General features: G+C 42.1%; 1 protein-coding gene across 4 annotated transcripts in view; it reads left to right on the top strand.

Moving 5' to 3' along the window:
- The window catches only part of zbtb4 (zinc finger and BTB domain containing 4), a 41,085-nt gene that overhangs the window by 18,654 nt on the left and 9,547 nt on the right, over positions 1–12,884 (top strand). Inside the window, exon 1 of one of the 4 annotated variants that reach the window (XM_062065121.1) lies at positions 10,402–10,420. The exons of 1 other annotated variant lie outside the window; for it this stretch is intronic. The gene's annotated coding sequence lies outside the window, so the exon portion shown is untranslated. Of the gene's footprint in view, positions 1–10,401; positions 10,421–11,144; positions 11,403–11,463; positions 11,565–12,884 lie in introns of those variants that run through there. 2 more of the 4 variants (XM_062065119.1, XM_062065123.1) reach the window with 2 other exon arrangements.

The following is a 12,884-nucleotide window of genomic DNA, read 5'->3' as shown; positions in this document are numbered from 1 at the left end:
AAAACACATCCATTTAATTTGTTTGAATAAGCCTCTAAAGTCATCCAGCAGCTATAACATTTTAAAATTATTTTGCTTCAGATGATATGTCTAGTATTTTTATTTTGAAAGTCCATACAGTGCATCTGGAAAGTAGTCACAGCGCTTCACTTTGTCCATATTTTGTTATGTTACGGCCTTATTACGGCCATGGTTGTCCTCAAAATTCTAACGATAATACCCCATAATGACAATGTGAAATCACATGTACATAAGTATTCACAGCCTTTTCCCAATACTTTGTTGATGCACCTCTTTTTGAGTACGATGCCACAAGCTTGGCACAACTATCTTTGGGCAGTCTTGCCCATCCTTCTTTTCCCATTCTTCTTTGCAGCACCTCTCAAGCTCCATCATGTTCGATGGGAAGCGGTGGTTTTCATGCAGGATGTATTCCTTAATCAGCTATTTCGATACAGGACAGTTCCCACACAGTACACATTAAGAGACGGGAAGTGTAACTGCCCATGGTCGTGCATAGGGATTGGTACCTATCACATTTGAACTGCACAATTATGGCCAAAATAATAGTTAGGATGATGTTTTTATCAATATTTAAATCATAATGATTATTAATCATGATTATTAATTATGTTAGGTAAATCAGTGTTGGGGGAGGGGGATTGAACACGGTGCCATTATGTAATTTTGTAATTAAATTGTCTAATAAAAATGCTAAATAAATGCTATCCATATATCTAAAGACAAATATTTGTGTTTTTGTTCATTGTTAGTATCAACTTGTCTGTTTTTTCTCATTGCAGTACATCATACCTTTAGATGCCTACTGAAACCCACTACTACCAACCACGCAGTCTGATAGTTTATATATCAATGATGAAATCTTAACATTGCAACACATGCCAAAAAGGCCGGGTTAACTTATAAAGTGCAATTTTAAAATTCCAGCCACACTTCCGGTTGAAAAACTCCTTTGGATATGATTTATGCGCGTGACGTCACAAAAGCAACGGAAGTGGTTGGACCCCATCGGACCCGATAGAAAAGCCTCTTGTTTTCTTCGACAATATTCCACAGTATTCTGGACATCTGTGTTGGTGAATCTTTTGCAATTTGTTTAATGAACAATGGAGACGGCAAAGAAGAACGTTGTAGGTGGGATAGATCGGTGTCTTAGCGGCTAAGTACAATACTGTAATATCTGTGATATTTGCATTAGTGTACTGTGTCTTTAAGGGTTTGGGGAACGCGCATGCGCGAGTGAGTTGGCGGAGAACTTGAGTGTGTGTGAGCGTGAGTTTTGGCTAACAGCAGCTCGTGTATGTGTGTGTGTTACTTTTTGAACTACAACCAGTTACCGCTTGTTAATAAAGCGATTGAGCAATTTGTTTAATGGACAATGGAGACTGCAAATAAGAAAGTTGTAGGTGCGATCGGTGGAGCGGCGGACTACAGCAACACCAACACCAGGAGGTTGTGTTGTGTTTTGAGCAGGATAACAGACGCACTACGGTGAGTCTAGCTTTGGCTTCCAAACATTTGATCGCTTGCCCGTACGTGCGTGTCGATATGTGCATGTGACGTACGTAACTTTGGGGAAATATATGTTTCTTGCTGACTCTGATGGCGGCCGGGGTGTCGTCAAAAGCGTACAACGCCCGCCGCCGCATCTAAGTTAGCTTCTGTTTTTTTAGCTTCGCCAAGCGGAATATTATTAATCGTGTATTTACATGTTCATGGTTTAATAGTATTATTGAGCTTCTGTCTATCCATCCAGTCAGGGTTTTTTTAAATTTAGTTTCTATCTGCATTTGAGACTGACGCTATCACGTTGGCTACGCAGCTAGGTTAGCTTCTGTTTTTTTAGCTTCGCCAAGCGGAATATTATTAATCGTGTATTTACATGTTCATGGTTTAATATTATTATTGATCTTCTATCTATCCATCCAGTCAGGGTTTTTATTAATTTAGTTTCTATCTGCATTTGAGACTGACGCTATCACGTTGGCTACGCAGCTAGGTTAGCTTATGTTTTTTTAGCTTCGCCAAGCGGAATATTATTAATCGTGTATTTACATGTTCATGGTTTAATAGTATTATTGATCTTCTGTCTATCCATCCAGTCAGGGTTTTTTAAAATTTAGTTTCTATCTGCATTTGAGACTGACGCTATCACGTTGGCTACGCAGCTAGGTTAGCTTCTGTTTTTTTAGCTTCGCCAAGCGGAATATTATTAATCGTGTATTTACATGTTCATGGTTTAATAGTATTATTGATCTTCTGTCTATCCATCCAGTCAGGTTTTTTTTAAATTTAGTTTCTATCTGCATTTGAGACTGATGCTATCACGTTGGCTACGTGGCTAGGTTAGCTTTTATTTTTTTTAGCTTCGCAAAGCTGAATTATTAATTGTGTATTTACATGTTCAGTCACTGTGAATGTCCATTTCGTGTTCTCGACTCTCATTTTCAAGAGGATATAGTATCTGAGATGGTTTAAAATACAAATCTGTGATACACAATAGAAAAAGGAGAGAGTGTGGAATCCAATGAGCCAGCTTGTACCTAAGTTACGGTCAGAGCGAAAAAAGATACGTCCATCACTGCCTCTCAAGTCCTTCACTGTAACGTTCCTCATCTACGAATCTTTCATCATCGCTCAAATTAATGGGGTAATCGTCACTTTGTCGGTCCGAATCTCTCTCGCTCCATTGTAAACAACGGGGAATTGTGAGCAGCACTACCGCTTGTGACGTCACGCTACTTCCGGTACAGGCAAGGCTTTTTTTATCAGCGTGCAAAAGTTGCGAACTTTATCGTCGATTTTCTCTACTAAATCCTTTCAGCAAAAATATGGCAATATCGCGAAATGATCAAGTATGACACATAGAATGGATCTGCTATTCCCGTTTAAATTTAAAAAATTCATTTCAGTAGGCCTTTAGCTCTATTTTTTCCATCTGAATACTTGTTCCCGGCGACATAAAAAAAGGTTTCATGGGTGGCTTGCGCGTCATCACTATGACACCCCCGCTTGACCTTATCATACATTTGATCGCAGTGTACAACATGTATAATAAATGACAAAATACAAAAATATTGTTATTTAGTGTAACGTTTGATCTCATGTGAAAGACTCCTTCAATGCGCAGTTCCCTGTATTAATACGCATGAACAGATGCAGGGGGTGCAAGAATTTTAAAGGGGAGCACGTCTTGCTAGAATACTGGCAATAAATGTTGGCACTCAATGACTCAATAAATTGAGCATGCTAAATTTAGTCAATTTAGCATGCTGGCTAGCTGTTAGTCTTGCTAGTGTAAGAAGACAAGCAGAGCATTCTTACGTCGAAGGGCGTAAGAATGAGTCTAAGATACTGTATTGGTACCCGGACAGATTCATAAAGAGCTTGAGCAAAAATGTCATGTAGTAATTAACAATGCACTGCAAAACATTCACAAAACGCTATGTCACGTGAACTATTTAAAAAAAAAAAAAACTGTCATTCAAATAACCTACAAATAATGTAAAATGAAACATGGTGTTTACTTTTCAATATCAATTTAAAACACAAAGCAGTTTAGCCAATGAAGATAAAGTAGAAGAATCCAAGCTTTTTTCTTCTCCAACAACATCATGTGGATCAGTGCAACAGTTCAGCCAACAAAAATAGGAGTGATACCTCTCACATTGAAAACGCAAGCAACAACTTAGCGACTGAGAAAGTTAGCAATTAAATAAAGGACGTGTGACCATCCCAGTAAACAAACAGCAAGACATTATAAACAAGTTGTGTCTATGTTCCCTACACATCGTTTTACGGATCTCCTGCTACCTATTTTCTCTGCGAGTCAGAGCAGGTGAGTGAAGGAGCGGGCCAGTGACACAACGCTATGTTGCACTTTTTAAAAATGAAAACAAAATCCAATATTTTTCTCCTCCGCTGTATGCTTTTTGAGTGGGACAAATAAGTCTGTCTCCAATATTGTCCACACTTGTCGCCATCTAATAACAGCAGTGCGGTCGCACGCCGAGACATTACGGAAGTGAAGCGAGTGAAAGGAATTGAAACGAGCGATCGGCCGCAGTAACCACGGGACAAGTTTGTTAATGTTAATAATACTAATAATGTTAACCTGTGATTGAGTTTTGGGCTCATACACATTGGCCTCCGGCGTGGACAGGCGCACGCTTCACAAGTCTGTTGTCGACCGCCGCGGTTTTGAAAGTGCTTGATTTGATATGAGCCGCAGCCTGCGTGTTTTTAAATGTTCATATCCTCGGTGATCAATCTTATTTAATCGTGGCAGCCAAAATCGTGATCGTCATTAAAATGTAATTAATTGTGCAGTCCTAGGGCAGCATGGTGGAACAGGGGTTAGTACATGTGCCTCACAATACAAAGGTCCTGGGTTCGATCCTGGGCTCGGGATCTTTCTATGTGGAGTTTGTATGTTTGCGTGGGTCCCTCCGGGTACTCCGGCTTCCTCCCACCTCCAAAGACATGCACCTGGGGATAGGCTGATTGGCAACACCAACTTGGCCCTAGTGAATGAATGTGAGTGTGAATGTTGTCTGTCTGTGTTGGCTCTGCAATGAGGTGGCGACTTGTCCAGGGTGTAACCCGCGTTCCGCCTGTGTGCAGCTGTAGCTGTGATAGGCGCCTACCAAGTTGTAGAAAATGGATGGATGGATGGATGTGCAGCCCTAATATATTGCCACCTATTGTTTACACTTTTGTTAGACATTTACTGTCTGCCATTTTATTTTGCTGTACAGGCTATGCTGTGTTATTATTTATAAATTATGATAAACAGGTGAATAAAATTTGTTTTTTTTCTGGGAAAAAACTGCTTATTTTTGTAGAGAAAATAAGCAAATGGGCGGGTTTTTCCACAATTTAAAAAAAAAAACAAATCTGTGAGTACGCAGGTGGGGGTTTCCTGTATCGTTTGAAAACACACTGCTCAGCAGCGCCTTTAGTGGCCAAAAAGGTGCTTACATATGTTTTTGTTGTTGTTTTTACAATATACTGTATGTCGACATATATGTAACTCCCTTAATAATACTCTACCAAGTTTCTATTTACACTACAAAACTTAAAGCTTCACATTTCCCAAGACAAAGATGGCTTCCTGCTTGTGGCCGTTCAGACGTGTGTGTCTCGCTTGGTAGCACAGTGTGAAAAGCTGTGATCACGTTAGGGCAGAGAGCCATGAAAAGGGACTGCTGAACAACGGGGGCACCTCTCAATGCAGAGCTGGTGGTGAGCACGCGCATAGATTCGCCCAACACACACACCTACCAACCATTGTCTTTACCAGCTAGCGAACTTCCTACAAACTTCATTTTTTCTTTTGCTCTGTCTTTTCGCCTAACTGTAGTTCTTCTGCACGTGAAACCGTGCTGGAGTGAATGAAAAGCGTTCAGGGGCGGGGAGAGAACGAGGAGGGGGAAAAAAATAAGTTTGTCCTCCAACTCCCAAGAGCCGCCAGAGAGGTCACAAGAACAACACCCAATCCCGGAGCGGTTCCCATGGCGACCAGTGTGGTGGCGGACAATGAGGGTGAGGGAGAGAGAGTGATGAAAGAGAGTTAGAGGAAAGGGCAGGCGGCTGGCGTCAGGGTTCAGTTGGTGGATACGAAGGGGGTTTAGGGGGGATGCTTGTAAAGGACAGTAGCAAGTAACACCAGAACTGTTACGTTTCATTGTAGACTCGGATCCCACGATGCCGACAAGTGTACTATAGTGCAACCGTCATTAATGATACATTTGAATCACACAATATTCCAACACAACAACCAGAAATGTCAATGGATACATAGATAGTAGCAAAAGTGATGGTGTAAAACAGGACTGAAACAAATATGTAGGACTGTGATTAAGTCATAAGCAAGGAAGAAAAATATAATGTGTAATGGAGCAAAGTAAGGACAAGTTGGGCTAGGACGGTGCCAGAAGGAGTGGAGAGGTGAAAAAAACATTTAAAAAATACCTGCGAGGTATCAAAAGGCTTCTGCACCAGAAGTTTAAAATTCAAAGGTTTAATATTTTTGTGTGTGGTCACACAATTGTCTAAATTAGATGAATTTCTCTTTTTGAATTGTGATTAATTGCAATAAATTGCAGGTAATTACTTGCGTGCATAATTGAAATTAACTCTAAAAAGACCCCAGCATTTTGGCGCATCAGAATGTCATACAGTACATGAACGTTTAAAAAAAAATGTTTTAATGTTTGGGACGGCGTGGTTTGGTTGGTAGAGCGGCCGTGCCAGCTGAACCTGAGGATTCCTGGTTCGATCCCCGGCATCCGCCATCCTAGACATGTCCGTTGTGTCCTTGAGCAAGACACTTCACCCTTGCTCCTGTGTTTAGGGCCTTGCATGGAAGTTCCTGCCCTCAGCGTGTGAATGGGTGAATGTAGAAATAGTGTCAAAGCGCTTTGAGTACCTTGAAGGTAGGAAAGCGCTATACAAGTATAACCCATTTAAATGTTTTACTTGAAGGCACGTCGTTAATTTGCCTAAAAAGTATGTTGTAATAATTCTGCAATCATATTGCAAATAAGAAGGTACTGTACTAATGTACACCAATAGATAATGTACCAAACACATCCATAAGCATAACTTATGTCTGCATTTTTTCTTCCTATAACCAGCAAACAAGCTTATTGACATGTGCAGATGACCAAACAGCAGAGTTTTGTTTTATTTTTACTAATACACACGTTAAAAGTGCATTTAAGCATCTTATGATGATGTGCATTTCTAAGAAAAGAGAATAAAGATCATGTCAAGCAGAAAAATTGCTGTTTATTTTAATGATTTCCCCTAAAATACTCATTTAGGCTATGAAGAGTGTTTTATCTGATTTCTCAATTAATAGAACAAACTAATGATTACTAAAATAACTGATAGCTGCAGCCCTAGTTAACTTTGACAGCCCTCATATTTTTAATAAGAAAAGCTAAAAATAAGTTTCAATATGTTTAAAAACGTAAGTCTTTCTGCTATTATTTCGACATTTTCTCATGACATTGTGCCTTTGGGCTCTATTGCTTTCATTTTTGCTGGTGTTTTTTGGTATAATTTTATTTCTACACTGTGCAGAGGATCAATAGAAAAAATCAGCTGGCTGCATGGCCTTTATTGAAGACTCATGTTGGCAAAGACGGCGATCAGTGGAGAATGGAGATGGGGAAAGGAGAGACACTTTCGTTTCCTTTATCTAGAGTTCTTAATTGAATTCAACAGTGTTACTTACCTTTTTATTCAAGTTACCTGCACTTGTATCTTTTTTGGCTCCATTGGGAGTTTTTTTGCATTAAATAATGTAGAGATTTATGGGGTAACTGTGTCAGTTAGCAAATAACTATAGAGTCAGTTAATGATGACGTCATGGAGGGCGATGGAGCTGGGGGAAAATGACTTCTGGGAGTTAAGCGCAGCCAAACTGGCATGTTTTGCAATAAATACACGTTACCAACACATGGACTCGCTCAGTGTATTAATAACACGAAAAGACTGCTGAGTAACCAACATGTGATGGACTGGTGTAAACATACTGAGACCCTTATTTTGTTCAGTGCAGCCATTAAAGTGCAGCACTTTTATTTTGAAGGCCACAAGTGTGTTGTTGTTGTTGACGAGGAGACACAAGTGTGAATACAGGGCCAAATTCATGGCTGCTGTCTTTTCTTTATGTGAAACTTTCACAAAATCAGCAATCATCTTTATAAAGTCTCGCTTACACAAGTTTGTTATACGCAACTGTAACGGATGCGAGCTAGTGTAACTGTGTTTAAGTTGTGTCAGCTTTACTTCTCAATGCCTTAACAGCCGCGTGGACATTTGTGCTGACTTTTCTGAGTTGTAAGTGTAGAGCCCTATTTTCCTGTTTGTTCTTAAGTCTTTTTGCACATTTCTCCTATTTTTATTCTATATCCAGCCTGCGGACACACCCACCCCATGTATATCATAGCTAAAGGGCTTGAGTCATGAATGAAGGCAGGCTCATTACTAATGGAGCGACATAGCTCGTTCGGTTGAGCAGCAACTTAAGAGTTCCAAGTTTGATTGCCGCTTTCTCCATCCTAACCACTGCCGTTGTGTCCTTGGGCAGGACACCTGACCCACCTGCTTTTAGTGCCACCCACACTGGTTTAAATGTAGCCTAAAGATGTAGATAATGAGTTTCACCATGTAAAGCGCTTTGAGTCTCTAGAGAAAAAGTGCTATTTAAATATAATTTCATTCACTTCGCTAGTGAGGCAGATTTTGCATTGATGCCTTTTTTGGCTGTGTGAAAATGTCAAGATGTTTATTTGTCATGGCAATTTAAAAAGTACAACAAAATGTTTTTACTGTCAACCCGTCCAAGAAAGACAAATACAATATGAAAGGGGATAGACAGGACAGAAGGGCTGATGGGGCGCCACATGGGCGGTACCCCAGGAAAGATAGGAAAGAGAAAAACATGCGGGAGGAGGGAGAAAACAAGCCACTCCCAAACTGTGCTCCTGCTGGGGTGGTGGGTAGTAGGGGCGGTGTAGCAGTGGGCAAAATATGATGTTTGGGTTAGGGCGAGTAGATACATTCCATTGCTTGTCTACTTGTTCTATTTGTACATTCCTGGTCTTCAAATGTATCATAATTTTGCCTCGCAAAGCGGAAAGCTTCTCAAAGATGTATCCAGTTTGCGATTTAATTTGGAAATCACAACAGTTTGAGTGCCTACAGCCCTGTCCATCCCAGCTTCTGGGTACCTTGAACGGCCGCCCTACTCTTCTGAATTTGTCGATACACCAAGGCAACACTCAATCTAATCAGCAGATGCCCTGTTATCATCGTTCCAATTCGTTAGAAAAATCTTCCATGTCCTTAACAGAAACAATCGCAAAGGACACACGCCTCTCCACTTTTCCTACGCGTCCATCGTGTATCCACCAGCAAATATTCTCTCAGCACAGACGGGTAACCCAAACCACAGCTTTTCGTCAATAAAATGTTAATTGTGTTGAAAGACAGGTCCATCCATAACATGTTTAGCTTTGGAAAACATTGCAGAGAGAGGCTCCAAAAAAGTTGAAACAAGACGAGCAAAGATAAAGAAGCAAGGGAGAGAACGATGACAGGGAGGGAAGGGAAGTGTCAACCTTCGTTGAGAGCATGCACGAAGAAGAAAACTAGGGAACATGGGTGTTTTACTAATACTTCTGAATGTCACTGAAATCCATGAAAAGAATAACACTTTCATTTTGATAAGTTTGCATCAATCCAGGCAGTACTATGTGTAAGCGTGTCGCCATAGTGATGTAGTGCGCGTATGCACGCTACAACAGCGTCTTCTTTGGGCTTGATGTAACTCTGTAGATGAAACTTTATTTACGTATTTTACCCACCCTGATGTTATTTATGACGTTAACAGGTTTGTTTAGTACACGTGTTTGTGAAGCAGTGACACGTAAGCTTTTTGTGTGTGTGTGTGTGTGTGGGTGTGTGGGTGTGTGTGTGTGTGTGTGTGTGTGTGTGTGTGTGTGTGTGTGTGTGTGTGTGCTTGTGAGGGGGAGTGTGACAGCTGACAGTTTGATAATAGCTTTTACAAAAGTAAATCAAAACTACTGATAGACGCTACATTAAAAAAAAAATGTATATATTAAATAGTCACAGATTAAATGTATTCAACGTCTGTTAGTCCCAGGATGTCCAAATGCGGCCCATATGCGTATTCTATGCGGTGCAGTCACACCCTCCTTCTTTTGCACACACGTATGAGACACAGCGGGTAAACGATGTGCATTTGGATTTTTAATATTTGATTCAGAGTGGCATTATGGTCCTTTTATTGTCATCCAGGTGTCTCCAATAGAAGCAATCAGAACAGTTTATTAATAGATGGCTTCCTGGAAGTTTCTTTTATCATTTTAATATGTGTGTTGTACACTGCATCCAAACTTCAAATGAAATATAATGTTTCACCTTGCCACGGCGCTGGACGTATTTGTTTAGCGTAGGAGCCAAACTATTTAAGTCAATGGGAGAATACATGAGAAGGCCAGATCTGACTGGGAACGTCACGCATTTACGGCTTGCTTGAGGCAAAATGCGTCTCTTGGATGAAAGCGCGCAATTGTGCAGCTTTTGTCAAATAAGCAAATGAAAGTATAGGGCCCAGAGTGCCTTGTGGTGTACGACTGTACTTATGGATTTGTGGTCACTGGTTCTAGCCCTGGACAGACTGGATGACCACACTGTTTGGCCGTATGGTACAAAAAATTATCAGGCAATGTTTTTGGTCTAAAACCGGGGTGTGCAAAACCTGAGATATTACTGTACCCATAATTTGTGTTTTCATACCCATAGATCGGCTACAGGTGCACCTCATGGTACAGACCCTAAAAAGGAAAAAATACAAGGAATAGTGAGTAGTCTCTGCTTCATCTCAAATTTCCTCTTGTTACGTCTCAAAAGATACCGAACAAACTATTTGTCCTCAGTGAACCTGTCAAACATTTATTTCAAAGACAACGACACCACATCTCAATCTGCGCTCTGTCCACAGAAGTGTACTATAGGGAACCCTGCTTGGCCTGTTGCACCCACTCTAGTCATCCTAAAGGTGTTCTTCCACACCGAACTCATCTAAACAGTCCCTCATGGGCCTTGAGACAAAGAGGCCTTCCCTAAACTGTACCCACAAAGTTGGACGCATACAGTTGTGCGACATTCCTTAAACAATGCAGGGGAGGTAAGGTGTTCTAGGGCGTGTTCGTTGAGCGCCTCCATTTTTTAAAACTTGATTCCTCCGCCATTAGCCTGCTGCCACTTTGTCCTCTCCCTCTGTCTGTCTGTCTGCCTGCGCCCTCTCCCACTCCATTGCCATCGGTCCGTCCTTGTGAGTTGGCTGGGTTCCTGTTTGTTTTCAGCCATTTTGGGGACTTGCAGAGCTCGTAACAAACTGCTTAAATGGCGTCCTCTTGCTCACTCGCTTGCTCTCCCTCCCTCTTCCTATCACTGGGCTTTGTGTGTATAAAGTAGCATGTGTGTGTTTCTGCTTGTGTACGTGTAGAGGGTGGGTTTGGGTGGGGGGAGATTCACTTGCTGGAAAAGAAAAAATTGTGTGTGAGATGGGAGACAAGTTGGAGTGTGAGAATCGTTCGTATTGCCCTCTGTCTTCACACACTGCTGCCCAGTTTGTGTGTGTGTGTGTGTGTGTGTGTGTTTGCTGCTTTTTCCTGCACTCTCTTTCTCTCTCTCTCTCCCTCTCTTTCCCCCCCTGTCTCTCTTTCTCTCGCTTGCTCAGAGACGTGCATGCAGCGACCGAGGGGGGAGAGATAGAGAGAGAGAGGGAGCATTGGGGAGAGAACACATCGCAGCAGAGATGCAGCAGGAGGTTTTGCGAGGTACGTTCTCTTCTATGATCACCTTGCTGACGCACGGCGAGGGCGAATAAGCAGAAGAGTGGCTGACTTGTGTCCCAAACTCTCCTCGCTTGCTTTTCCTGCTTTCTGTGCGTGAAGAGGAGCTGCTGATTTTGCCATGCGTGTGTCGGGGCGTGAGCGCTGGTGGGTGTGTGTGTATTCATGTGGCGCATGTTTGTGGACGCTGATTCAAGTGTGTGTGTGTGTGTGTGTGCGCGCCCTGGTTTTCTATTCTACATGCGTGAGCCAAAAGTGAGGCCTTCGTTGCCCTCATCCTCGCCTCTGTCGCACTTCTTTTTTCCTCGACTTGCTCGGAGGCGCCGTTGAAACTTTTAGATTCGTGCGAGTGTGTATGTCGTCCGGCCGGGATTGACAGGTCAAAACGGCCATTAAAGGTGAAGCTAACAGAACGGGACCCCCTCCACATTTTAACACCTCTGTGCATGGAGTGGTCCTGCGGCTTGTTTTGGTTGTGGACCGCCCCGTGCGTGCATGAATATGTGTGTGTTTGTGTGTTTGTGTCGTCCATTTTAGCAGCCTGTTGTTGTGCTGGAGCAGCAGAGGGCATAAGGATGTCGCCATGCCTCTTGTTGCTGCTTTAAGACGCTCATTTTTTTCCAAAACAGCCCAGTATTTGCTGCCAACGACTCAGCATTCCTGGTTTTTATGGATGCCAGGCTAACGCCCCCTTACTGTATAGAAAATGTATTCCACAGTGCGCCCGGGTTAGAATTCATAGGTCAGATGGTAGATGTTGTTTGGACTTTTTAAGTTTTTTGTTTTGGCCGTGCAGGAACAGGCCGAACACTCAAGCTGTTGAGACTTGACTTTGGGCGTCCAAGTACCACTTGTCTACTTTTGTTTATACCGATACAGACACTTGTCTTAATTTCCCACAATGCACTCTGTACAATACAGTGATCTCTCATTTATCATGTCTAATCTGTTCCTGGCTTGACCGTAGTAAATACATTTTTGCGTAGTGGGATTATTATTTAAATATGTAATATTGTCATAGTTAGAGCATAAAAAAAACTATTTACGGGCGTCTTAATATCCATCCATTTTCTACCGCTTGTCCCTTATGGGATCGCGGGGGGTGCTGGAGCCTATCCCAGCTGCACACAGGCGGAAGGCGGGGTACACCCTGGACAAGTCGCCACCTCATCGCAGGGCCAACACAGATAGACAGACAACATTCACACTCACATTCACACACTAGGGACCATTTAGTGTTGCCAATCAACCTATCCCCAGGTGCATGACTTTGGAGGTGGGAGGAAGTCGGAGTACCCGGACGGAACCCACGCAGTCACGGGGAGAACATGCAAACTCAACACAAAGCGTTTTAATATGTTTTTAAAAAATATTTTTAGAGTCTTCTAGACATGAAATAACACCCACATCGTCACCCTTCCACTTGTTTTACGCAAACGTCACTGCTCTGGATGTCGTTGAGGCTTC

Source organism: Entelurus aequoreus, linkage group LG12 (assembly GCF_033978785.1).
Source record: "Entelurus aequoreus isolate RoL-2023_Sb linkage group LG12, RoL_Eaeq_v1.1, whole genome shotgun sequence".
NCBI classification, from domain to species: domain Eukaryota; kingdom Metazoa; phylum Chordata; class Actinopteri; order Syngnathiformes; family Syngnathidae; genus Entelurus; species Entelurus aequoreus.
This window is presented reverse-complemented; position numbering and strand designations above follow the sequence as displayed.